This window comes from Arctopsyche grandis, chromosome 7 (genome assembly GCF_051622035.1).
Source record: "Arctopsyche grandis isolate Sample6627 chromosome 7, ASM5162203v2, whole genome shotgun sequence".
Lineage (NCBI taxonomy): Eukaryota > Metazoa > Arthropoda > Insecta > Trichoptera > Hydropsychidae > Arctopsyche > Arctopsyche grandis.
Genome location: NC_135361.1, coordinates 25,403,180 through 25,429,618, shown reverse-complemented (window position 1 = coordinate 25,429,618; position 26,439 = coordinate 25,403,180). Strand labels below are relative to the sequence as shown.

The 26,439-nt window shown below is 33.2% G+C and overlaps 1 protein-coding gene across 1 annotated transcript in view; it reads left to right on the top strand.

The window, feature by feature from the left end:
* The window catches only part of LOC143914903 (uncharacterized), a 338,437-nt gene extending 313,515 nt beyond the window's left edge, over window positions 1-24,922 (top strand). The window contains exon 2 of the mRNA XM_077435301.1: window positions 24,826-24,922. The gene's annotated coding sequence lies outside the window, so the exon portion shown is untranslated. The remainder of the gene's footprint in view (window positions 1-24,825) is intronic.
* Window positions 24,923-26,439: the final 1,517 nt, after the last annotated feature.

Below are 26,439 nucleotides of genomic sequence, written 5' to 3'. Positions count from 1 at the left end.
ATAGAAAAAATATCTGACTATTGATTCCAATACTCATTTTGAATATAGAAATACTAGGTTTTGATATACTGACCGCAAAAACCAAAAAAAAAAAAATGGAAATTTTAAACATTTTTAAATTGCTTATATCTCATAAACGAAAGTGAACCAACAAAAATAATTATAATATTCAAATTCAGTGGGTCAAACTTAGTAAAGATTGATTAGTCTTTTAAAGATTGATTAGTAATTTTTTTTTGTTGCTCAGTGTTATTAATTATTTTTAATTAAAATATAATTATAATACTATGAATATACTTACATAGATACTATGTATGTACATATCATATAAACGTGGTATGCGATAACCTTTGTTTACAATACATATGTATGTATGTATAATTTAGACACTATTTTTTTTAATAATCTAATATTTAATTTAGAAAGAGTTTTTGTATGTATGTATGTAACCTTCGTTCGTTGGGTCATTGAAAAAAGAATTCGATTTTTTTCGATTCAAAGGATTCGAAGTCCCCGGGGGCAAAGGCGACGAGGGCGAAGCTGCCTTCGCGCCGGGGGCGAAACCCTAAGGGGAGCAGGCACCGGATTCTGGAATACATACATTTTTTTATAATAGACTTACTATATATGTTTGGTAGTTCGTGACTGTCAATTTAATAATCAAATGAGTATTCAAATAAATTTATATAAAATAAAACTATTCAAATAAATGTAATAAATTGTTTACTTTTAGATTAGTCATGTTTAAGCGGTTTATATTACAAATACCGAGCGAAGCCGGGTAATACAGCTAGTTCATAATAAAATACAAATAGTTATAAGTACATTTATCCTCTTCACGATTATTTTTATAATATCCTAAATAAAATGTTTTACGGTGAATATTGAAATTCCACGTGGTTCGTATATTTGCCTAATTTCATGCTGAGCGAGATTTATATGCTTGAGTTGTAAAGTTTGATGATTTGCCTTCAAGATCGTTTAATGCGCTGTCAGATGCACTTGAAATGATGCATTGTAGTTTAAATGCAGCGGGAGGGGATTTGAAGAATGGCAGGGAGAGGGAACGAGAATGCGTCGAATTGAATGCAGGAATTGTATGCTCAGGATTAAGTGGGTATTAAAATTAAAACGTGGAACGTTCCTATATTGACAAAGTATTATATTTAATTTTAAATGGTATGATTTAAATTTAAAATTATATGTATTTAAATTATTTCGTCTACATACATTTGTACATATACACGGAGTACTAACAAATTGTGTTCATGGGAAATTTCCACCTCAAGATTCTAACTCATTTTCATATTTTTTGGAATGTGTGTGTGTCTATACATTTATTTTGAGAAAGTTCTATTACACTGAAACTTTGACTTGAGTGATAATATGTTATTTATTACGATGCATTTTCAGTTGACCAGAAGTGGTAAGTCTTATATAATACAGTATTTAGGCTATAGTATAGGCTTTTCTTTCATCCTTAACAGCAAAGAATAATTTAACGTCGTCTGCAAACAAGAGACATGAAACATTGCGTAGTACTTTTGGGAGGTTATTAATAACCATAGTAAATAGTAAAGGGCGACCCCTGAGTTACACCAGATCGCGTAAAATATGAAGGAGATTCATAAAAATCATATCTAACAAATTGCTTCCTATCACTAAGATAAGAAGCAAAGAGTTTAAGAAGACGTGGAAAAAAGCCCACTTCAGCTAATCTGATCATAAGAGCGTCATTATTGACAAGATCAAAGGCTTTACGAAAGTCAAAGTAGGCTACATCAACTTGTTGACTACCGTCAACTTTAGACATGGTATAATATGAAAAGCAGGTAAGATTAGTGGTAGTGGAACGACATGGTGAAAAACCATGCTGCTCATCACACAACAATCTTTTGAACTGTAAAAGAATCAAACGGAGAAGGATATTATCAAAAATTCTGGGAATAGCCGAGATGATAGCTATAGCTAAAAATGAGATTGAAAATTACAGACCTATTGGTCTGTAATTTTTAACCTCATTTTTAGAGCCACTTTTATAAATAGGAATGACTCTAGATAATGAACCAAGAATAAGGTTAAAAATAAACTGAAGAGGCTTTAAGAGCGAATTACAGCATGCCTTTAATATGTCAGGGGGCACACCGTCAGGCCCAACAGATCCCTTCAGCTTCAAAATTGCCATCCTAACATCTCCAAGCGAGACCCGCGGAATTTATATACCGACACCCTCAGTACCAATTTAGGAAGCCAAATTAGCATCAAGGGATGGTGATCTCTGATCAAAAACAGAGCTAAAAAAATTAACAAAAGCATTAGCGATCTCAGGACCGCAACGACGATAGATTCTGACCAATGATCGTGTCGCGGAGACGCAATCTAATGGGGAAGTGGGGACCTGAGTATGTGACATATGCTCCTGATATTGAGCGCTGAGTGACGGATGACATCAGCGTCAGATGAGCTGCGCGTGAGCGTACACACATGAACACATCCATGAAGACACACATACACACATTCATCATTTCGAATGGGTGAACGGGTTGAATTGGTAAGCTTGTAATGCGCGCACTTACCTTTTTACTGCACTTACTCATATCTTTATTTTGTAATTTTTATATCTTTCCTAAATACAAAAATTATAATATAACATATAACTTTATTTTAATTCTTGTATCTGTTCCATTCCGAAACCACCCACCCGTTGATATCATCGGGCACAACACTAGTAAACAATAAAACATCGTAGCTTAGGTAACAAATAACAACGAACAATATAAGAAAAAGTTCTTGCTATACATACATATTTTATAGTATTATATATAAATGTATGTATATATACATGTATGTATATATACATGTATGTATATATACATGTATGTATGTATGTATGTATTTCAGCGTCAAAGGAAAAATCTGTCGTTCGCGTGTGGAAGCGGATGTGCGGAGCTTTAGGTCTCGCTTTATGCGAAATGGAATCCGTTTCCGGCGACAAACTTCGGCGGTTTCTGAGCCTCAAAAGCCTCCGTTCGCCGTATCTCTGGATTCATGGCGCGTGCCCCAAGTAATCTAACTTTAAAGCAGATATTATTGGGGAGAGAGAAGGTGAGAGATGCAGAACGGTGTCTGACGCGTGTCCCGCAATAGCGAAGTTTTGGCACAGCCCTGATATATAGTGCCAAATGCCGCGAATACGAAATGCCTATCGTTCTATTTAATTTTCGTTGAATTTATCGAATCGGAAATTTTAGGCTAATTTAATTACGCGATTTTGTGAGCAAAGTTTTATTGCTGAATTCCCTCTCTCTCTCTTCCTCTCTTTCTCTATGTCGAGTTCGAGTCTCGTTATACGATCGATTACTGTATTTGGCTGTTTGTTAGTTTTGCCTCTTGGATAATCTTTCGAACGTGTTATGTTATGTAATGTAATATTCAGTAGGTAAGAGGGCGTTGTACTTGAGCGTACTCTTAAAAAAAGTATGCTCGACTATACTGTAAAAATATGAAGAAGAAAAAAAATAAAAACCACTCCAAAAACGAGCACTTTTTAAGACGTACTTTTAAGTACGCTTCAAAGTTCGTTAATATTTGAAGTTTTTATGTCTTGTTTTGTTTTTATATTTTGAATAAAAAATACAGAAAACAAAGTTGGGCTGTACGTGTTTTATTAAAGTTTACTTATTCTTGATTGATTGTTTTTTGAAGTATACGTAGATTTTTGACATAAAACATTAGCCAAATTGCCCAGGATCATTCAGATAGGTAACAAGTATATACATACATATATATTACTAGCTGTATTACCCGGCTTCGCATTGTATTTGTAATTTAGTTCGTTTAAACATGACTAATATAATAGCAAACATTTTATTAAATTTATTTGAATACTCATTTGTTTTTTTTATTAAATTGACTGTCACAAACATATATAGTAAGTCTCTTATAAAAAATTATATGTACCTTTTACCGTTTTATCCATTTGAAATATAGATGAAAAGCAAGCGGGCTCCCTTCGGCACGTCGCAGATGTTTGTAGAGAGACACATGTCTCACTTTGAGGCCATTCTCAGTATGAGAGTGGCCTCCCTACGTCGTAATGTATTTGTTTCGATGGATCTACTTCACCGACTCGGCATAAAACTAGTATAATATAATAGTCGAATCAAAACCGCTTTCCTCTTATACGCCCAATTAACAAAAAAAAATCAACACAATTTTTATCACTTTAGAAACTACAAATAACATCTAAAACCTACTCTATATATTTTTCATAAAATTGTAACTTAGCCATTTTCATATTTTTTCCTCCTTATATGCCAACCAAAGTGGTCTTCTGCCACTATAACTTGTCCCCGGATTTGACGGAGTAAAGCACCACAAGTGCAATACTTTATTCATCGACGCTTTGGTGTAAGTCGACCGTTTAGGTCAAAGGATTAACCAACCCCCAGCATTTTGCGGGGTAATAAATTCCAAGGGGGTGGGGGGGCAGAGTGGAGGTGGAAAGGGGATGAATAGCCACAGACCCCGTCGGCCGACCGCATTTTCGTCTCGTACGCCTTTATGACGGCAATAAAAATCGCACTAACACACCATCGTACGTATACCCATAGTCGATATATGCCGGTCCAACTATACTATTGATCACGCGGTAATCACTTAATTGCGCCATTTCGACGCAGCTCACAGACGCTGGGCGCCTTATTCGCGATTCGGGACGCGTCGCGAGCCGAGTTACCTTAACGGCCGCCAGGGACCCCCATGGGGGTTGGAATGGGGATGGTGTGGGTTTTTGCGGGTGTGGTGGGAGGAGATCGCCTCACCTGCCCGCTCTATTACTTGAAACTTTGCTCCCGCGCTCAGGAAGGGGTTGGCGGCAAGGCAGGAGGCTGGGGAATTTACTGTTTTTTCTTCAGCACATCGTAGCCTTTAAAATAATTCATCGGCTCTAAAGAAGGGTTGCGGATTGAGGAGTTGGGTGTAATTTTAGAAACATGCTTTTGAGAAAAATCGTCAATTTTCTGAAACATGTACGTGTGCATATGTACATAGGTATATTCAAGTAACCACTTTGCCATGAAACATGTGTTCTATCGCGAATATAGACGGTTAGCAACGGTTCAACCGGTTGCTGCCAGCCAGATCTTGGATATGTGACTCTTGGCCGTTTCCTATCAGAGTTGGCCAATTAATCTACATTTTATTGAAAGGGTTCCAACAAATTGACAACCTTTACCCATTTTCTTGCAAAATTTCGAGTAATTTGTATAAATTCTGCAAAATTGTCCATTTTCAGGATAAGAGCAGCCTCCATACGTCGTCGTGTATTTGTCTCGTCAAATTATTTTCTTGCTGCCGCATCTTCTCATTTCTACTCATAACTATGTTCATTGGATTAAGCTACATACTTTACTGATCGCCATAAATTTATTTTCAATTGATTAATTAAGTATTATTATTTACTATTATTAATATATTTATGTACATACATACATATATAAGCCGTTATAATTGAAAGTGGTATAAGTCCATTTTTCTTCTTTCGAGAAATATTTCGCAAACCATTATTTTCAACAATATTTAAAACTACTGGTGCCCTGTAATATATGTATTCTCCTTTTCCGAGATTCTGGATATGTCGAATTAAAATTAGATATAGCAATGTGTGGATTAAGTCAATCATAAATAATAATTTTGGAACTGAAAATTAGACTTCCGCCACTTTCAAATATAACGGCTCATATTATTATTGTATAATTATATTATATTTATTTATTTTGTCATTCGTTTGTATTATCTAAGTATGTATGTATATATTATTTATATGGACGATATGGATTGCACTATTCTCCCTATCGTCTGGAATTATTGTTATTATTAAGGATCGATACGTATTTTATAAACCGATCAAAATTTTGATATTATATGTACATACATATGTATCTACTACGAAACTTTCATCGGGAGATATACATTTTAATTATTTACTTTACATATACGGCCGCAAGGACCATTGAATAATAATATTATAAATAGAACAATAAAACAAAAAAAAAAAAACAAAATATTAATATAAGAAAAGAAAAGAAAAAAATTGAGTTTTAAAACTAATTGAATAAATAAATAAATGAATTAAAAAAAAATTCGTTTCCCAGGTTATGAAGTCTGGGTAACGTTGAATTTTTGTTATAACTAGTGTCATTATTTTTGATGTGGAATAAATAGTTGCATCTGGTAAATCTCCCCGGTGTATGAACATATTAGACTTATTGAAAAACAAAAACAATACCACATAAAATTACATATAAGCAATTTACTATTATCTTTTTTTGTATTCAAAGCTTAGCACAGAAGTCCAAAAATCGAATGATTTTTAAATTTAATGATTTTTTTTATGACTGATCTGAATTGATTTGAAATACCTGTGTTCATATACATATGTGTACATATTTATAGTTATATATTTTCATGATGGTTATGATTTTATTGTAATACATACCGATTTTTAATGTCAGGGAAAGTGCATGAGTAATGCATACCGCGTCGAAGTTGCCGCTCGAGTTGCTCGCTAAGAGCTTTCGCGCGTTAAAGCGTGCGCGCAAAAGTCTACCGGAGCTTTATATGAGCGATGAAAGGGCTCAATTGCCGCGAAAGCCTTCATTTTCAACGGCGACGACGATCGTTTTAATTAATTTGCCAGCGAGCATAAGTTACGCTTCCGGCGTTCAATTCATCCCGGATTGAAGTGCGTCTGCAAAGTTTCGCTGTTTGCGCAAATAATAAACCGTTAATTCATTGCACCAGCAATGCAATGTTAGGGGGACTAGCCGCTGCAATTTGCAAGTAAAGTTCGCTATATATGTATGTTTCCATATATTTTATGCGAATGAATGTTGAACTCGTTTCCTATTGAATCTCGTTGGCTGAAGAAACTTTGAATCGCATTTGCGTCGGGTTTTTGCAGGATTTGGAAATTTTTTTATTTTATTTTTGTGTATTGTTGGAGTTTTCAATTGAATTCGTTCCTCTAATGCACTCGAGAAACTCTTGGAATTAATTAATCGAATCCAATGCCTGAAAACGTCCTTTTATATAGTTCGTTGCTTTGTTTGGATAATGCTAGATGCAATTAAAAAGCTCAGCAATTAGACTAATATTATATAATATTTCGCTCAAATAAATTACAATATACATACAACTATAGATTTTTGTTTTCATATTAGGAGATGAATTTAAAACTTTTCGTTAATTTTAATTAATTTAAATTTTGTATAAACAAAAAACATTTTTTGCGTATTTTGATAAAAATTCAGTGAATACAAAATGTAATGATATTTTTCGACTTGATTTAATTATGTCTGTCAACATCTTAAATTTTAACAAAGAAATAGATAAAAAGCACTCGTACAATTAGTTGAAAATGAAAGAACAAACAATGATGTACTCCCAGTTTCATTAAGCCATAAAAAATTCTATTGAATTTATTTCAAACGAATTTCTAACAATTAAAAACGAGTGAGAAGAGGAATCTTTTGAAGGAATAAATACATTGTGTGAAAAAACTACCCTCTCGAGGATTGCAAATAAGCACTAGGTCACCTTTATAAAATAACAAGGGTCTCATTATTGAAATACTTTGTTTTGTCTCGGTCATAAAAGCTTCGATACACTAACGAAGATTTATCACACAGCATCGAATTTTATCTATTATAATGTAGACAAAAATATTTGATACGTTTTTTATTATAATTTAGAACTATTTACAACTTTCAACACTAACCACCGTTATTGGTAGAGTAAAAAATAACGTACATACATATACAAAACGTAGGCTTCTGAAAATTCTCAACTGTTCAACAAATTTAAATTGTGTATGTTCTGTTTTAACTTTAGATATTTTTGCAAACCTCCTTTACGTTTCACTTACGATTAAAATTCAGGAAAAAAATTGCCTCTTATCCGATCGTTTCCATACTTTGCCATATTGCTCATTTTGATCATCAATATAAGTAAATGGATCCTCCGCCATTACGATAGAGATAAAATATCGTTTAAGACGCGTTTGAAGTTTGCAAATTTGAAATCTGGGTGAGGTTTATGTAGTCTTTAGTTTTATACATAAATGGCGGTAGTAAAATAAAATTATTGGTATTTTTATTCAAAATAATAATTTATAAGATTGATAATAATTATTATTATATCATTAAAATTTCTAAAAACTCAATGTCTTTAGAAATTTGGGCACCTTACCAAGCTAGGCCCTCATGCTTTGCATGACCTTGCTGTTAGCTAGCTACACCACTGATATAGTGGAGAGGGTGAACAAATTGAAATTGGCAATGGGCAAGAAGGATGGATGAAAGGTAGACAAAATAAGTGCTAGAATGGTACTCGATAGAATGTAAAATGGTGAAAGGAAAGCCGTAAAGAAGATGGGTAGATGGAAAAAATTGAAAGATGAAGTTAGAAAAAATTGTGGGGTGAGATGGATGAGAGTTGCGCATAATAAGGGATTATCCGCCGCCTAAAGTGCAGTCGGGAGTGGACAATGGAGACCCCCGAATTGGATTAACGGGACGCACTAAGTGGCGGGTAGAATTCTCAGAATTGAGAGTGCGACAGCGTGAGACTATGCGTGCCTGAGACCGTGAGACCGTAGGTGCCTGAACAATAGATAAACAAACGGATCGAGGAAGCTGTGGTGAGGAACCTGTCCTTTAAAAGGAGGTACTTAGGCCATATCGGATTATTTTGGGACGATCGCTGGCTGCGCGTGGATCTCCTTAATCATCCAGCTGTGAAGCGACTTTGGCCTTTCATTTGGATCCTCCACCCACCCCTACGCAACAATAGGATGGTGAATGGTTGTAAATGATATTGAGTACATTTTGAAGATTTTTTTGAGAGCCGACCGGTTGAAATGGAAAAATGCGGCACTCGAAATACTTACTAAGATTCTACGTTTGCAGATCGAATAAAAACACACCCAAAAGCCACATTCAACGTTAAATCAAATTTATCGCCGGTACACATCCGGGGCTGGGCCGCATTCCGCACTCTCGATATCATTCAAATTCCTGGGTGAGAGTTTTCGTCGATTTGATAACGCCGTCATACTGCCAGCGAAAGTTGTGTTCGACGTTCCGGATTTCCGGATGGCTTTTTTTTTTTTTTCGGGAGTTGGGTGGGCGGGATGGGGGAGTTGGGTGGTGAGCTCGATCCATCAATCCGGCGCCGGGTCGTAAATAAAAATTTCCATGAATTATGCATGTACAGATGTGTTTTATTGGACGGATAACTCTATCCGATTGGGGGCGCTTTTCGTCGTCGTCGTAGTATAGTTCGGTAGCGAGATTTATACGCGGCTTCTCAACTCTACATAAATCGATGGAGGATCGCTGGTCGCCGGGGGCATAAATCTTTGTCTTCGCCTTCTACGCCTTTTGATCTATGGCTGTTTGGCCTCAAATTGCTCAGTTGACTTTCGATGATGAGAAATGTGCTGCAACAAAATCAAAATAATGAAAAAAACGGGAGGAATATATAGAGAACGCGATAGAATAGCGGGTGACTTCTCCATTTCGATACCTTTTAATATTATAATAAATACATAAAAAAATGAATAAACAATGGTAATAACAATTACAAATTAATGACCAATGTGACCTGACAGATTGACTCAATGCGCCACACTAGTCTTATGTACAATAAAACAAGAACAGTAACAAATTAGCAATCATTCATCTCATTCAAATAGATTCGTGTTGAATCTCATGAAACTGACTATTTTATCAACATGACAATCAAACAGGTCTAAATCTTCATCTATCACTTCTTAAGGAATCGGACAACCTTTACAAGAGACGAGTTACCGAAAGCAGACGTTTTTGCAACAATAGGTTGGAAAAGTCGACGATGACGCAAAGCTATACCGCATTCAGGCGCCCAAAAATGAATCTCCGACAAAATCGAAGAGTTGTCAATACTTCCCTTTAATACTCCAAAGAAGTATTTGAAATGGCAATAATTCTTCTCTAAGATTGTGAGTCATAGCCTAAGATACCTTATAAAAAGGCAGTGGGAAATAAATAAAGGTAATATTTATATTTCCGCATGTAAAGGTATCGAAAAAACTCTTTCTATCAAGAGAGAGAATTTCATTTCAATGGGCCTCCAAATTATAGACCCTTATTAAATTATAATTAACATTTCATTTCATGCGCGGACTTTTGATGGACACTTGACCAAATTCACACTTGGCTGATGGACGTTAGGCCAACAGAAGCTTGGCCGAACGGACATTAGGCCGATAGACTTTTGGCAACCGACATTTGACCAATTATGTATCGAAACTACTCAAAACTCACTGAAAATAGATACATTATTCAAACATCACCTCGATCTAATTAAAATTTGATATTTTTGAACAATTAAAAATTTTATTCGGACAAATGTCCGTCGTCCATGTGTCCATTCGGTCAATAGTCCGTCAACTTTTCATATTATTTGTAATCAAAAGTTTTTTATTAGTTTAAAAATCATGAAAAAATTATAAAGTAACTTAATTTAGTTACAAAAATATTCTTCGTACCAAAAGCTAATTTATTTTAGTCTGAATTTTGATAGCATAAATATGATAGCATCGCAATTGATTAATTGAAAAAAAATGCTAATTTTACATACATAACTTATTGTTACGTACGCCGCGGATTAAGCGAATAGAATCCCAGAGACTGTGTAACCGTTCAAGGATTATCTGTTTAACGGATATCTGTTAACGGATTAACTAAGTGCATACCGTGCGACTGGTATAAGTGGTTTCAAGGATTAGCGACAGGCTAAGTGCAAGTAAGCTAAACAATGATTGCACTTCTCTTACCGTGGGAATACATATCCGAATACGTGACTATACAGTAGGTAAACAGATTAGACGTCCTGAGAGATCTACCCCTTATAAGGCGGTACGTAGGCGATATCATGTCATTCTGGACTGAGCACTGCCAGTGCTTGTATCTCCTTAATCATCAATAAATACCGTGAAACGACTGTTGGCCTTTTACTTGGATCCTCCACCCACCCCTACGCAACAATATGTACATATACCTATATAATAGTAAAATTTTAGTTTGTTATATTAATTATCCTACAATGCTAAAAAAATACAAGTCAAGTTTTTATTTTAATATTATAATATGTATGAATACACACATTCAATATAGTTTATAATAATCTATAATTCCTTTACTACATACATATTATATTTGTATATATTATATGTACTAAAGCAATTAAAACTTAAATTAATTTTATTCAATATCTAACTTTTCAGGACTCTTTTGTCTAATAATGAATTCAAATAAACACACAGTAAATTTATGTACGTTTAATTTAAGTTTTTACAGAAAATTTATGTATGTACATACATATATACATAGGTCACTTTTCTAGTTCTTTTTTTCTTTATAATTTAAATAAAAGTTTAAAATTTTTATGTGTTTTAAGTAACACGATATAAATAAAAGATTTTTAATTAAGAATTTTATCATATTATAGTAATTTAGTTAACATATGTACGTCCGTATGTACTTATATGTACATATATACGGACATAATATGTACATATGTATTTGAAACATAAATTAGCTTTATTCAATGAGTAAATTTTCAAATGTTTATTTTGTATGTAATTAAATAAAAAAAATCAACAGTATTTTCTGGGAACGCAAATGTCCATCAAACCGAATTTTCCCAGAAAACGTATACGTGATAGCGATAGGTCGTTTTTCTAGACCAACCGTCGGAGTGGGTGGGGAAAGTTCAAACCAAATCATTATTTCTTGTATAAAAGTCGTTTTCTTGCGTGTCGAACTTTGGAAAACGGTACATTGTTCCACTGTCTTGTTCGTGGAAAACGATCTGGGAAAAGTGCCACTACTCCCCCGATTTCCCAACTCGCGCATTGTCCGTGCCTATTTTCCTGCTCTGAGACGATTTTCTCAATAACGAGATGCACTCGGTTATTCGAGCTCACCTGCCTGCCCTCTAGTTACCGTCGCTGCACTTCCTCACGGGCTTAGAGATCGCTTTTGATAGCCAACTCCCCGAGAAATACTTTTCAAATATTTCGCCGAGTCAGATAACGGAACGGTTTCCTTTAAATTATTTTTGTCGGCGAAAATACTCCATTTTTCTCTTTTTCTCCGTCTCCTTCGGTTTCGAAGAGCCGACGCCGCAAAATGAGAAAGTTTCTTTATTACAATAATATCGTTGTCTAGTTTCGCGTGTGTTCTGCTTCGAGGTCCAACCCGTATCTTTTTACCAAATTAAGTTTTCTAATTCTTATAATAACTTGTAATATCGCATCGAACGTATCTTTATTTTATATTAGAATCACACAGATAATTCTGCCATGTGAAACTTTGTACTATATTCAGATAATTTAACTTTGAACTTTTCAACGATTCGTGCCACAATACATTATAGAAAACTTTGGAACAAAATGCACATACTTTCTGTTTTGAGATTACGAATTTTCGTCTTAAAATTTGATTCAGACATTTATTTAAATTTATCGCAATTCCATTGTATATTATAGAAAATATTTCGTTTAAATTTTTTTAAATGTACTTTTTACTTATGTGTGTATGTATGTACGTTGCTAGAGTTTGAGTGAGATACAATTTACATAGTAAGATGAAGCTTTCATTTTTAAAAGTTTTTCATTATTGTATACCGTAATACACCTTTATAATAACTACTTCAGTTTTGATTACTTATTCTACACATTTTTTGATCTTATTATTTATATAACCTACAAATTTTGACACAAAATATCATGTTTTATATCAAAAGAGGTCATTCTGGCATTCATACATTTCATAAATTTCTTATTTTTTTTTTCGGAATTTTCTGTTTTCAGATTAAAGGTATATCCAACAAAGCTCTCAACGACTTTCATGTTCAAAAATACGATTTTATGAAAATAAGGCTTCCCTCATAGAAACATCCATTACGAGCGCGGCTAGCTTTGTATAGGGCCTTTTGAGCGAAATGGTGACTTTTAATTCTCGTTAATCATCCAAAACTTATCCTAATCGACTCAAATAAACTTCCATAGGTGAATATTGATCCTTTATTTATTTTTAAATAGTAAAAAAATTGAAAAAATTCTCAAAAATGAAAGATATATGATAAAAATCTACTTTTTCGAAAATTTTGTCGAGATAAATCGATTGGTTCGAGGCATAGGACATTGTTCAAAAATAGATGAAATTTTAATTTGACGTTCCTTGAAACTACAAAAGTTTTTCACTAGGTTGATCGATGAAAATCTAAAATTCACCTTTTTTGCTCCGGCCTAAAGTACATACATACATATTGGGATAATTACGTAATTGAATATGTCTATTATGTTCAATAAATACATACATATCTTTATGTATATATATATTAATAATCACAGATTACCTAAACACAATCAGCTTTAGGTCATCGACTTTGAGAGTCTTTAATTAATATTATGTATTAAATGTATTATGAACATTTATGTATAAGAATTGTAAATAGGTTTTTGAGCTCTTTTTCCTATTATGCTGTACATTAACATAAGAATAATATAATACTATGATAACTAACAAAATTAAATTAAAATTGTAAAATAGAAAATGATCAGTAGATCAGTAGCTATTAAAATAGATATAAGATGTATTGTGAACATAATTTAGTAATAATAAAAAAGCATTTAAAAATCAAATATGTTGAGATTGTCATTATTTAAAATGATTTCTGGACCCATTTGAAATTATATGAATACATTTTGAAAAGTTGTTTATATCGGACTTAAGCTTGATTTTGAAGATAATAAACATTCAATACACATCTCCACGTATATTTTTTTATAATGATTATAAGTTTAAGCATAGTAAAATTTCGTTTTTTACTACATATATACATATGTATGATATTTTGTATATGAATCTATTATAAGTAAGTATGCATATACATATATAAATAATGCGATTTCGTCGGCCCTTTGACTATCTCAGCTGAAGTGGCAACCTAATAATCAGCTCAGCTCCAGAACCTTATTGGCCCGGGTGAGACGAGAGAAGAGCTTTGTGCACAGAAGCTGGTCTCCACTGGAGTGTCTAAACACAAAAGCTCATCCAGTGCATAGCGAAAGCTCACGCTCCACTTGCCTATACCAATTCCCGCGAATTTCAATATCTTTGCCAATAAGCGAGGACGTTTTATATCGGTTTCACTTACGGATGAATTTAATCCATTGAGATATTCTATATATACATATATACATATATTAACAATTTAAGTACTGGTACATATTCACTTTAATTTCACACGTCGGCGTCGTTTTCCAGGGCATCCAATAACACCAAACAGGCGCAACCCGGTAAAGTTTCCTGCAAATATTTCCCCTTATTGTCTTCGCTTTGCACACGGTTGAGAATGCATTTTTATTTGCTTTGCGTTCGCAACAAGCGCATTCCTCGCATATCGGCCAACTTCGTCTTCGGTTCAATTTGCATGCAGATATTGCAGAAACATGGAAATTGCGAGGGTGGGCAAAGGAGCTGGAAGATTAGTTCGAGCCCCCCGCCGAGGACGTGGACGGTCGGGGGTGGGTTTTCGTTACAGATCTATGCAAATTTTTGCATGCTGCGTGTTGCAAACTGTAATAAATTATTCATACGCGCGGGGGCGAGCTCAATTAGCCGAGAAGTTAAAACTCTTCCTTCGCAAAAAGTCGATAGTGAGTGAGAGGGAAGTTTTTCTATACTCCTTGCGTATGTTTAATAAATTATGGCTAAGAAAACTTTTTAAGGTTTCTTTCGAATCGCTTTAAAAATTTACGTTTAAGTGTTTTGCTCTATTTTCTTATATATCGTATAGTGTTTTCTCATAAAACGCGGCATCCATTTTGAATAAATTATATTATGATATTTTAAATAAGTATGTGATAAATCACAAGTATCTTAGGAATGGCTTTTATTTGAACTTTCAAAAATTTAACAAAAAAAATATTAATATAATAAGTTAATCATAATAATAAATTGCGTAGTGTTTTTAAATATAGACAGTATTCCAATAAAGGTTTAATAATTTGATTTTTAGGCATACATATAAAATATTTCTTTCATTGATGATGTTTGTTTGAATTCGCATTGTATAAAATGCTTGTATTGTTTTTATTATTAACTGTATTAGTACATTCGTCGGTTTAGAGTGATCTGTAAAGGCAAGTGAACATGTTCATGAACATAAAATAAAATATATAAGCGTATGTACATATGTATACATACATACTTCTTCCTACATTCATGTACGTGTATTATATAATATTATATATGGGTCTACTAATTTTATAGCCTACTCACCTCAATTCAAAATTTAGTATTTTTGTGTCAAAAGTGAGAATTGAAATCGATATTCCAATGTTTTTCTATCGATTGCTTGTTTATATAAAATACTTATTATTAATTATCTAGCGAATTTTAAAAGGCAAAAATATACTTTTTTCTGTCAATTTTTTTTAAAATCAGAATTAAAATTATTTACCGCTTGAATTAGTACATTCAGATAAAATTAAAAAAAAACATTGAGATTAGAAACAAATCCTTGTTAACGTAGTGAAATATATAACTGTAAATATATAGAAAACTAGATCATGAAAACGTGATCAGTAATCGATTCTGAGTTCGAATCAGTCAAAATCTCGAGTTCGAATTTTCGCATGATCACAAAACTTCATCTATTGTTACTACGTACATAAAGTAAAAATATTCGACTATTGATTCCAATACTCAATTTTGGAACAGAAATACTAGATTTTTAGTCTATAAAAACCAAAAATCTATAAAAACTGCGTATTTTTCAAAGCGCCTTTATCTCATAAACAAGAAAAAACCTTTTGTCATATTCGAATTAAATGGGTCAAATTTAATGAAGATTGACTAGTCTCCGTTCTGGTGTATTAAAAAACGTGATTTTTTGTTACTCATAATGTATGTATATATTATAAATAAATTTATAATATAAAATTATGTCACTGTATCTAACCAAAACAATATACAGATATTTATATGATTACATAATTAATTATATAAAGGTAAAATAGCATTTTCATTTCACAGAATGTGAAACTTTGTCATGCCAAAAAGGTTTATTTTATATTTTAGCGTAGGTTATACTTATAGCAAGGGCGAGTGCGGCTTAGTAAAAGTTAATTGAAAAATGAGACCTTTCGTATGGAATTCGTTGATTAGACGCATTTTTTCGCGATGAAAAGCCGAGCGGAATCCCTTTCGTCTGAGTTTTTCATTAGCGGGATATTTTTCCCGGGCGCGTATGACTAGCAGTTTTCATTGATAGAGAAATAACCGATACGTGAGAGATAGGGACTCGAGACGGTTTATCGGAAAATCGTTCTCTTTCAGGGCAAAACTACAATACGCCTTTATCGCCGATAGAGAGGGAGGAGAAGAGTAAATGAAATTTCAACGCTCTTTGTGATGGCAAATATAAAAATAAAGTTTGCCTTTTAAAAATAAATTCATCTCTGAATGAAATGGATCAATCTGGAACAAAGTCGCGTAAAAAATAAACACTTTTGAAATATTTGACGTAGGTCTTTGGTATAATTATAACCGAGGAATGATTTTAATTCGTCTGTTTAATTAATTTACGTAAGAATAATAAACAAACGGCATTTTCCCTCAAGGTATCGCAACGGTACCGCTCGATTGTGTCACGTTTGGAGAAAATTATTTCCCGCCATAGATGTTATTAATACGCGGTGTTATTTATATCATGTACGGGGTGAGGGCTTGGAAAACGGGGTGGGAAAAGCTTCTTGTGGGAAATTATCGCGAACGTGCAAATAAGCCCTTAAGTAAATTAGCCGCGAGATTGACGACGTCTCCGATATGCGGAGTTTGCCCGTCGACATTGTTTAACCGTTATTATTAGAGAAGCGAGAAGCGTCTTTGATCAGTAAAGTGAGTATTTCATAATCTTAAATTGTGAGACCAACGTTGGATATTTGCTAGGTTGTTTGTTGAAAATATTTAAGAAGAATGAGCAAACTTTGTGGTGCGAGTTATGTATGTAAATTCTCAAACGAGAACTATGTATGTACCTTACTGAAGCCTGCTTCGGTTTTGATCAATTATTTAATACATTTAATTTATAGTGTGCTTTCAGTTTAAGAAAAGTTCGACTCGAGTTCTCCGGGACAAAATTGCATTAATAAATTGCTAACATTAAATATTTAAGCATAAATTTTGTTGTGTATTGTATAAACATACATATGTATTTTATATTGTATATATTTTTTACCTATGTATATAGATTTATACTGTAGGTATATATATGTATGTATGTACTTTATAATAAAAATATCATTTCATCTCACTTTACTCATAAAAAAAAGCTTTTATTAAGTAATAGAAAAAAACTAAATTACATCAAAACTAATTAAAAAAATAATGCATTAAAATGGGAAAAATAATGCATTAAAATTGAAAAAATAAAGTTTATTTCCATGCTATATATTTCTGCCATTAATATTCTTTCTAGTAATTTAAACATATCCAAAATTTAAATGCTTGGGGCGTATATATTACTTTTTTATTTTATTATTTGATTTTTTTATTTTATCTGCTATTATTATAATGTAATCTTATGATTATGTATAAATGTATTTTTACTTTATCTGTGTATAGATAATATTTTTATTTTTCTCTCGGTACTTTTTCGACCATTGTGGCGCATTAGGGACTCCTGTAATGCCACAATGGTCCAAACTTAAATTTAAATATATAAATAAATCAACATTAAATCATGTCAAGACTTTATATTTTGGATAAGCCAGCAGTTTGGCTTAGTGATAGCGTATATATTTAGCATCACTGAGGTCATAGGTTCGTGTCCTCGCCACTGCTGGTTAGATTTGGGGGTTTTGTGACTCCAAATCGATCGTTTCTCTATCAGAGTTTGCCAATTTTATCTGATCATTGCTGAAACGGTTCCTGAAAATTGGTATTAAAAAATCTAATCCTGTTGTCACAAAAATCTGCCTGTGTATAATTTGTATTAATTATACACAGTAATCTGAAATCCATAGATGTCACTATGATTATTATTTCTGATTAATTGTTATATTCTATATATTCTGATTCTATATGTATGTATTACTGTATTTCTGATTTCTGATTGTTTATGTATTTCATTAACGTACACCCGTCGCATTGGAGCAAATCTGTAATGGCGAGTGTGTATTGATTGTGACAATAAAATAAAATAAAATAAAATAAAAATATATAAAAAAAATTTAATTATTAAAAATATTTTAATGCCCGAAGGAAATTTGTTTGAGAGAAAGAATATTCAATCAAATCAAATTACTAGAAATATTTCAATTATTGACTTAAATATGCTACACGAAAATAAACTTTATTTTTCCTATTTTAGTACCTACATTATTTTTTAAATTCAAATAAAATCGGTTTTTTATTGAGGTTTTCTTCCTTTACTAAATAGTCGTACTGCTGTTTACGTGCGGTTTCCGGCTTAAGCTGCAATTGTATAAATGAGCCTTAAAGGTTCATATGATTTTTTTTTATATAGCTAGAAGAATGTTAAAGAAACTTAAATATACATATATGTACATATATTAATTATAGAAAATAATGCATAAAACATCTTAAACTTTATTTAAATCTCCATTGTTGTAATTTAATTTTCATTTGAAACTTACTAGAATAGAATTTCGAGGGAATTCAATTTTAATATTAAATTGATATTTTAAGATTGGATTAGAACTGGCCAAGTTTCAAGTTCATTGACTTTTAATTTATTTTCTAATAAATTAAACTCTCATTATATTGAAATAGGTAATCGCATAGAGCTTGACGAAACGATCCCGTATCTTATTAGCATGAAATTTACACACTTAACACCGGCACTTATCGTACATACAATCATCGATGACAGATGACCGTCACCGCAACCGCGAGCAAACAACTTAATTCGACCCGTGAAAATGTGGTGTTTCGCATACGTATAATTCGCCTAATTATATTCGCGTATAGTAATTTGGAATGATACACACACGCCGCGTATGATTATTTAATTATATAGAAGGAAGGCTGTATTGCGCTCAGAGCATGGGGCATTTTCCGAGGGGCCGCCTCGGGCCCCATAGTTTGTGGGAACAATTTCAACGTATTTGCCTCTCTCCTGCTGATGATTTATCAATTGAGCTCTCGTGTACACCAATTTGCATATCTTAGAAGTAGTTTGCTTGCTTGGCACATGTCGCATCTCAGCGGTAGCATGTGCAAATTGGTTTTTGAACGGCTAGAATTTGGCTCGGTATGCTCTGATGATGTGTGACAAAAAATGTTCCAAAATCTAAAAAATAATTACTTATGATACCGGTCAAAATTAATTCGAAGAATATCCTTATATGAGAGAAATACGTATAATTTTATGCTTGCAGCATAAAAATTGAATACTAAAAAGTATGCAATTTCTACTTGCTGAACGACTTGATTTAACACTTGCCACACCTGTGATGAGTATCGAGTGACCAGAATTTTTATTTTATTTTATTTCTCCAAATATACCGAATCTGGGGTCTTAATATTTTATATATTCCTCATCTAAACCTCTATGATTCGAATTATGTCATTACGAAATAAATACATTTATAAATATCAATAAGAATAACTATTTTCGTGGGGAGAACACGTGCCTCGCAGATGTGTGAGAGAGAGAGAGGGGGCATTCAGTACGCTGCTCTCAACGGTCATTGTGTGAATGATATACGCCTTGGAATGACGGGTCTGTTTCACCCGTTATTTTTATTAATTTCTTGCACTTTTTTTAGATTATTCGACGTTTAATAAACGATTTTTATAGCTGATTACAATAATAACCTCATCATTTACATTTTTCACTAGAACTTTGGAGTTCAGCACACTAAGGAAAGTCTTAAAGTAATATGTAAACAAGTGGCGTAACGATAAGCCAGCTGTCATCACGTCGATCTGACAGATGGTTCTGAGGAAATTTTATTGATTTCATTAGTTATACATTATTTAAATAGATAATCTATAGCATGAATGGACCGAAAATCAAATTTGGTAAAAACGTATTGTCATCCAAACATGCTTTCTGTTTATAAATTTAAAATTTGGTTATTTATTTATACTTTTGGGAAGGAAACATAGTGGATGGACAAATTTTATATTTTTCTCGTGATGTCGTTATAGGGTTGACCCAGAGCGACATCTATGATATTGAACTTGTACAAATATAAATTTTGAACTCATATTCAAATAACCAGCAACGTGGACTAGTGGTTTGCATATATGCTTTCGAACATAGTGGTCACGGGTTCAAGTTCCACTGGTTGCTGCTGGCCAGACCTCTGTTTATGACTCCAGGTCGATCGTTTCCTACCAGAATTTGCCAATTTATCTGATTTTCATTGAAACGATTCCAACAAATTGGCAACCTATACCCATTACTCGCAATTTTCGAGTTTTCAGCGTCAAGGATTTCGCTGATCCGTATAAAAGTGTTGTAAATTTGTCCATAAATGTCTGGAAAACTTCTAAGCATCTCGAAATTTGACGATTTATATAAAAAAAAGTGCTTCGAAAATGAAAGTTTATCAAAGATTTGTCAAAATGTATCCATAGATCTATTTATGATGCTTTGTTAAAATTATTCTAAAAATTGTATCGATGTTTGTAAATATATGTACATATGTAAAATAAAAAATGATGACATACATACATATGTACATAGTTGGTAGGATGGTTTTTGACAATTTGATGTGGAACCGTTTCAATAATGCAATCAGATAAATTAACAAACTCTGATAGGAAACGATCGAATTGGAGTCACTAAGATTCAAGTCTGACCAGCAGCACTACACATAATACTCGGAATAAATTATTTTCAATTGGGATCAACCCACAGGATCGAACTCGGCAACACCTCGGTGCTTAGCATTAAAACAACCACCAAGCTATGCTGTTGGATAGTTGATAAGAAGTATTCTAAGAACTACATAAATATTCTACTTCTGATGCTTTACTTACAAGGACAAGTCAACGTTTAAATGTGTAGAGCTGAATTCAAGGAAGTAGTCAAAGGATTTGTGCAATTCTCAAGTATTGCTTTGAGCTAACATATGTCGACTATATGTATTCAAATATTGTAGACTTTTAAAACTTGATAAAGAAATATTGTAAGGACAAAATACATACATACATATCTACTCCAACAAATAGTAGCGTGCTTTGCACCAGGTCTATTCCCTCAAGTAGTAGCATATCGAATAAGCACTCTCTCCCGATAGACTTCACATACTATCATGATAAAACTTCGTCGTTCAATATCGACTGTATTATGTATGTTCGCTGATATAATATCGATAATCGCCGATTCGAAATGTTCAACATATGTATAGCTTTGTAGCTTTTGAACCGACGCATTCTTTATTTTCGATGTTTGTCGGTCTTGTAGGTTTGCTGAAGTTGCCGGTGTAACATAGCTGGAGCTTTTGCCCGGAGGCTTCAAAGGCCCCCGCAAAAGCTGCATTTGCTGAAGTTAACGGTTTCAGATGTAAAAGTAAACGACAAGACTGAACTTCGAGCCGAAGCCGCAACGACTCCGATATACATAGTTGGTTTTGCGGGACCGTTACAGTAACCGTTACCGTTACGCCCGTAATGCGGTGGCTTTTCATCCGTTCGGAAAGCGAAACTTTTTCAACGTCTGCACCAGACTTGGTTGGCTTTTTAAAAATCTTTTCAACTTTCGCATTTTCTAATTCAGATACAGGCAGTGCTATTTACTTTTATCCTGGAATGAGACTGAGCGCGATCCCATTGCATTGGTTTGTAAATGTGTAGTTCAAATGAACTTAACGGGGGGGTAGAGAGTGGTTACTATATACGCAAAATGCATTATTGCAATCGTAGTATATAGTAATAATAGTAGTAATCGTAGTATATAGTAATAATAGTAGTAACCAGATGAGGAAATGTCTGTTTTGAACGTATCAAATTTCGTTATATAAGATAATTGCATAAGTTCATGACCGATTTTTGCATAACACGATAAACGGTAAACGGGTATGAACTTATGCAATGATCTATTTAATTGAAAATTTAACTTCAGAAATTCATTGACTGATGAATTTTGTTAAGTATCCATATTGATGAAAGTCACAAAACATGAAGCAGATATGTATAAGACTTTAGCTTCAAAAAACAGCAGCAAAAATCTCATTAATTAATAATTGTTTTATATATTATATATTATATGTACTTGTATTATTTTATGCTATATTTTATTATTTTATTCAAAATCAAAATTTTGTTGTAACATTATTTTTTTAAAGCCTTTTTCATATTATATTTTCATATTTATTATTATAGTTTTTAATAAAATTAAATACATTTTGTTTAAATTTTTTCAATATAATTCTTGAAAGGCACTTTTTTCGTCATTAAAAGTTCATTGGCACGTCTGACATTCAGTAAATAAATATTTGGAAATTTTGGCCCGCGAAACGAAAAATAATTCGCTACCCCTGATCTATTATGTATATATTTATAATTTATTTATCTCCGCTAGACTTAAACATATGCATGTGTGTTCCAAACGTGTCTTTTTCTTTAATATTTATAAAAAAAATAAGTTCCCATTAAAAATAAAATAAAAACCGTCAGTGGCGTACTTATGTTCATAATTCAACTCAATTAACTTCATTTGAGAGGTCATATTTGGTAAGTAAAATGAATAAACGGAGACTGAAAGAGGGGGGGGGGGCATTACTGTGAAACTAAGAAATTACTAAATTTATATAGTCGCTAGACGTCTTGTAAAAAATGTAATTAAGCTTTATGTCCACTTTGTGTATATTAAATTGGAATGGATTATTGAATATACTTGTTTTTTTTTCTCATAATCAAATGTTTGTTTTTAATAAAGTGCATTTGAATAATCGGATTCCATGCTTTTACTGTTGAATTTTTTACAAATTGTGGCATGATTAAATTATAGGAATGTGGTGCGATTCTTATTTTTACGATTCTATAATCTTATCGATCTGATATGCTAATAAAAATTAATACATTTGCATAAGTATGCTCGGCATAATTTAATTTGTAATTTTAATATCCATGCCTAGAATATTTTAATAATGTAATTATATATAGAGGTAGTATTTTAGTTTTATATTATAAATACATACTTAATATTTGATTCGAATTGTTTATTTACAGTAATGAATAAAGACAACGATATTATATGTATGTACTTAATATATATTATAAATATACTTGTACTGAAAGGAAAATAATATTTTTGGAAGACTTCGGAAGATAACCTACTTTTCTTCATATATAATAATATTATATATAGATTCGTATAAATTAATTTATCAACAATTACATATTCATATATACTTACGTTCAAATAAATTTTGATTCATATAAACAAAATATTACAATATGAAATGGAACAATGAAATAAATAACTAAAAGGAACAGATGTATAAGGCTATAACAAATGTTCTTTATGTTTTGCGAAATTTAAAGAAAGTCTTCACGAACTGAAAGTTAGTAATTTTTTGCCTTAAAATACATATGCAAGTATATATTTTTAAGAAAAAAATATTCGAGATGAAAGCACTTTCATCTTCTATTGTCCTTCACAGATGTCTTTGAATTTTCTTCGATTATACAATAATCTCGTTACAAAACTTATTTATGATACACATATAATTTGAACTTCCTTTCTACGGTTGAATTTATTCGCAAACAAGGCGCCCGGACCAATTTACCATCTGTCGAAAGATTCATAAAATTTGTTACCAAACCCACCGTAACTGACACACATCTCTCACAGCTCTTGCACTTACAGGTATAACTAATTCCAGGTAGTCGCATACGATTCCAAAACATCTTCCCCATCGACTTCCTAACATTATATCTGTCTAAATTACACATATGTCGTATGTTTGAGCATCACCGATCTAACTGGATAGGCCATCTGTCGCGTGACAGACGTACAGGAAACAAGGTCTCGTCTGTTCCACATAATGACACTGGCACAAATCATTATATCACTATTAGGGTAATGTGTCTCGCGGAGTACAATTTTTCAATCCGATAATTTGATCCCAATTTCTGTTGTCTCGTTAAGACCCACACACTGGCTAACCTGTCGCTGCTGAGTCGTTTTGTTGCGAGAATTTGTTGTTTTTTTTTCTTTTTTAAGGTTGTTGTGGCCGAATCGTATAACAATACCATTAATTTCGTGGTCGTTATATTCAAAGTGCGGTCTTTTATTTTCTGGAATGATATTTTTTAACGCGAAAGCCATCGCTTCTGATCCGTCGTTTTTTATTTGTTTTGATTGTACGCTAATTATACTTTAACGACGTGCCTCTGGATATAAACAAACGCCAGTGGCGTGCAACAATACCTGGATGTATCACATAATAATAATGTAACTGAATTATGTTACACGTACAGTGTGTTGTCGTTGGGTTAAAATTAAACTGTGATATTTTCAGTGAGTAAATTGGCTTACGTTGTATAATTTGATACGGTATTTATAGGTTTGTTTACAAGTTTGTTATATAAAATAAATGTTTTTTATTAAGTGTTCCGACTTTTGTAATGACGTGTGGCAAACAGTCTTATTAACTGATTGTCGATTGGCATTATTGACGAGTTGGCATTAGTGTCGGCCCAAGCGGAAATACGCGACGGTCGACAGAGTTCGAGCAGACGGCGTACGGACATCTTGTGTTCCGTACGCTCCGCTGAACCACCACGTGCAAATTTTACATTTCAATAAACTACATCAAACCATTATCGAAGTCTTTTCCATGATGGTCACTTCGAACCGGACACCAGTAACCTAGGCCACAACACCAAACGGACAAACCAATAGGAAAAAACGTGGTCGAGAAAAAATGGATGTCAATTAAGAAATCGGTATCGTTCCTTTGTTACTATCCATACCTTTCCAATACTAATAACATGTTTGCTTCTATTTCAGCAATATATTGATTGATGTACAGAGGTACATGACCGCGTGATTGACGCAGAAAATATATAAATAAAAACATAACCTACAAAGACGCATGGGACACAGAGGTAATCCAAAATTATCGGAACGATCACATAAACATCGTAAAGGATATTCAAGTAAGTGAATGTATTCAATCTCAGGCAATCTGTTCAAAAGGCAATCATGTGGGTAGGTCAGTTTTTAAAATATGTTTTAAAGTATAACAATTAATTAACGCGATTGTATAAAATAATATCGCGCTACGAAGGAATGTTTCATCGGTCGCATCGAATTTCGTATTAAAAGTGTAAAATCAGATGTAGTGTAAAATTAGCAAAGCACGTGGGGAATTATACTTGTAGCCCCAAAGTGGCTTAAACCAAGTACATACCGGTATATTCATATCGGTAGATCTTTGTTTCTTAATGTGTGTAGAAACACCCTCCCCCCCCCCCCCTTCCACGATAAATGTGGAATTATACTTGTAGCCCCAAAGTGGCTTAAACCAAGTACATACCGGTATATTCATATCGGTAGATCTTTGTTTCTTAATGTGTGTAGAAACACCCTCCTCCCCCCCCCCCCCTTCCACGATAAATGTGGAATTATACTTGTAGCCCCAAAGTGGCTTAAACCAAGTACATACCGGTATTCATATCGGTAGATCTTTGTTTCTTAATGTGTGTAGAAACACCCTCCCCCCCCCCCTTCCACGATAAATGTGGAATTATACTTGTAGCCCCAAAGTGGCTTAAACCAAGTACATACCGGTATATTCATAGCGGTAGATCTTTGTTTCTTAATGTGTGTAGAAACACCCTCCCCCCCCCCCCTTCCACGATAAATGTGGAATTATACTTGTAGCCCCAAAGTGGCTTAAACCAAGTACATACCGGTATATTCATATCGGTAGATCTTTGTTTCTTAATGTGTGTAGAAACACCCTCCCCCCCCCCCCCTTCCACGATAAATGTGGAATTACACTTGTAGCCCCAAAGTGGATTAAATCAAGTACATACCGGCATATTCATACATCGGTAGATCTCTTTGTTTCATAATGTGTGATGAAACAGTGGTGATTTAAAATAAATCACAAGACTTGTAGCCCCAAAGTGGTTTAAATCAAGCACCCACCAATTTAGGGTTGTAATTTCTTCCAAAATATGTTGGATAGATTCTGGTGATAATAGTTAAAGTAGAATATTAAGATTCACGGTTAATCATTGAATATTATTACCTTATCTCTACGAATAGTTCAATTGACAGCTATAGTAGAGAACAACTGTATTTATGAGACGAAATAGTGCAACTTTCTGA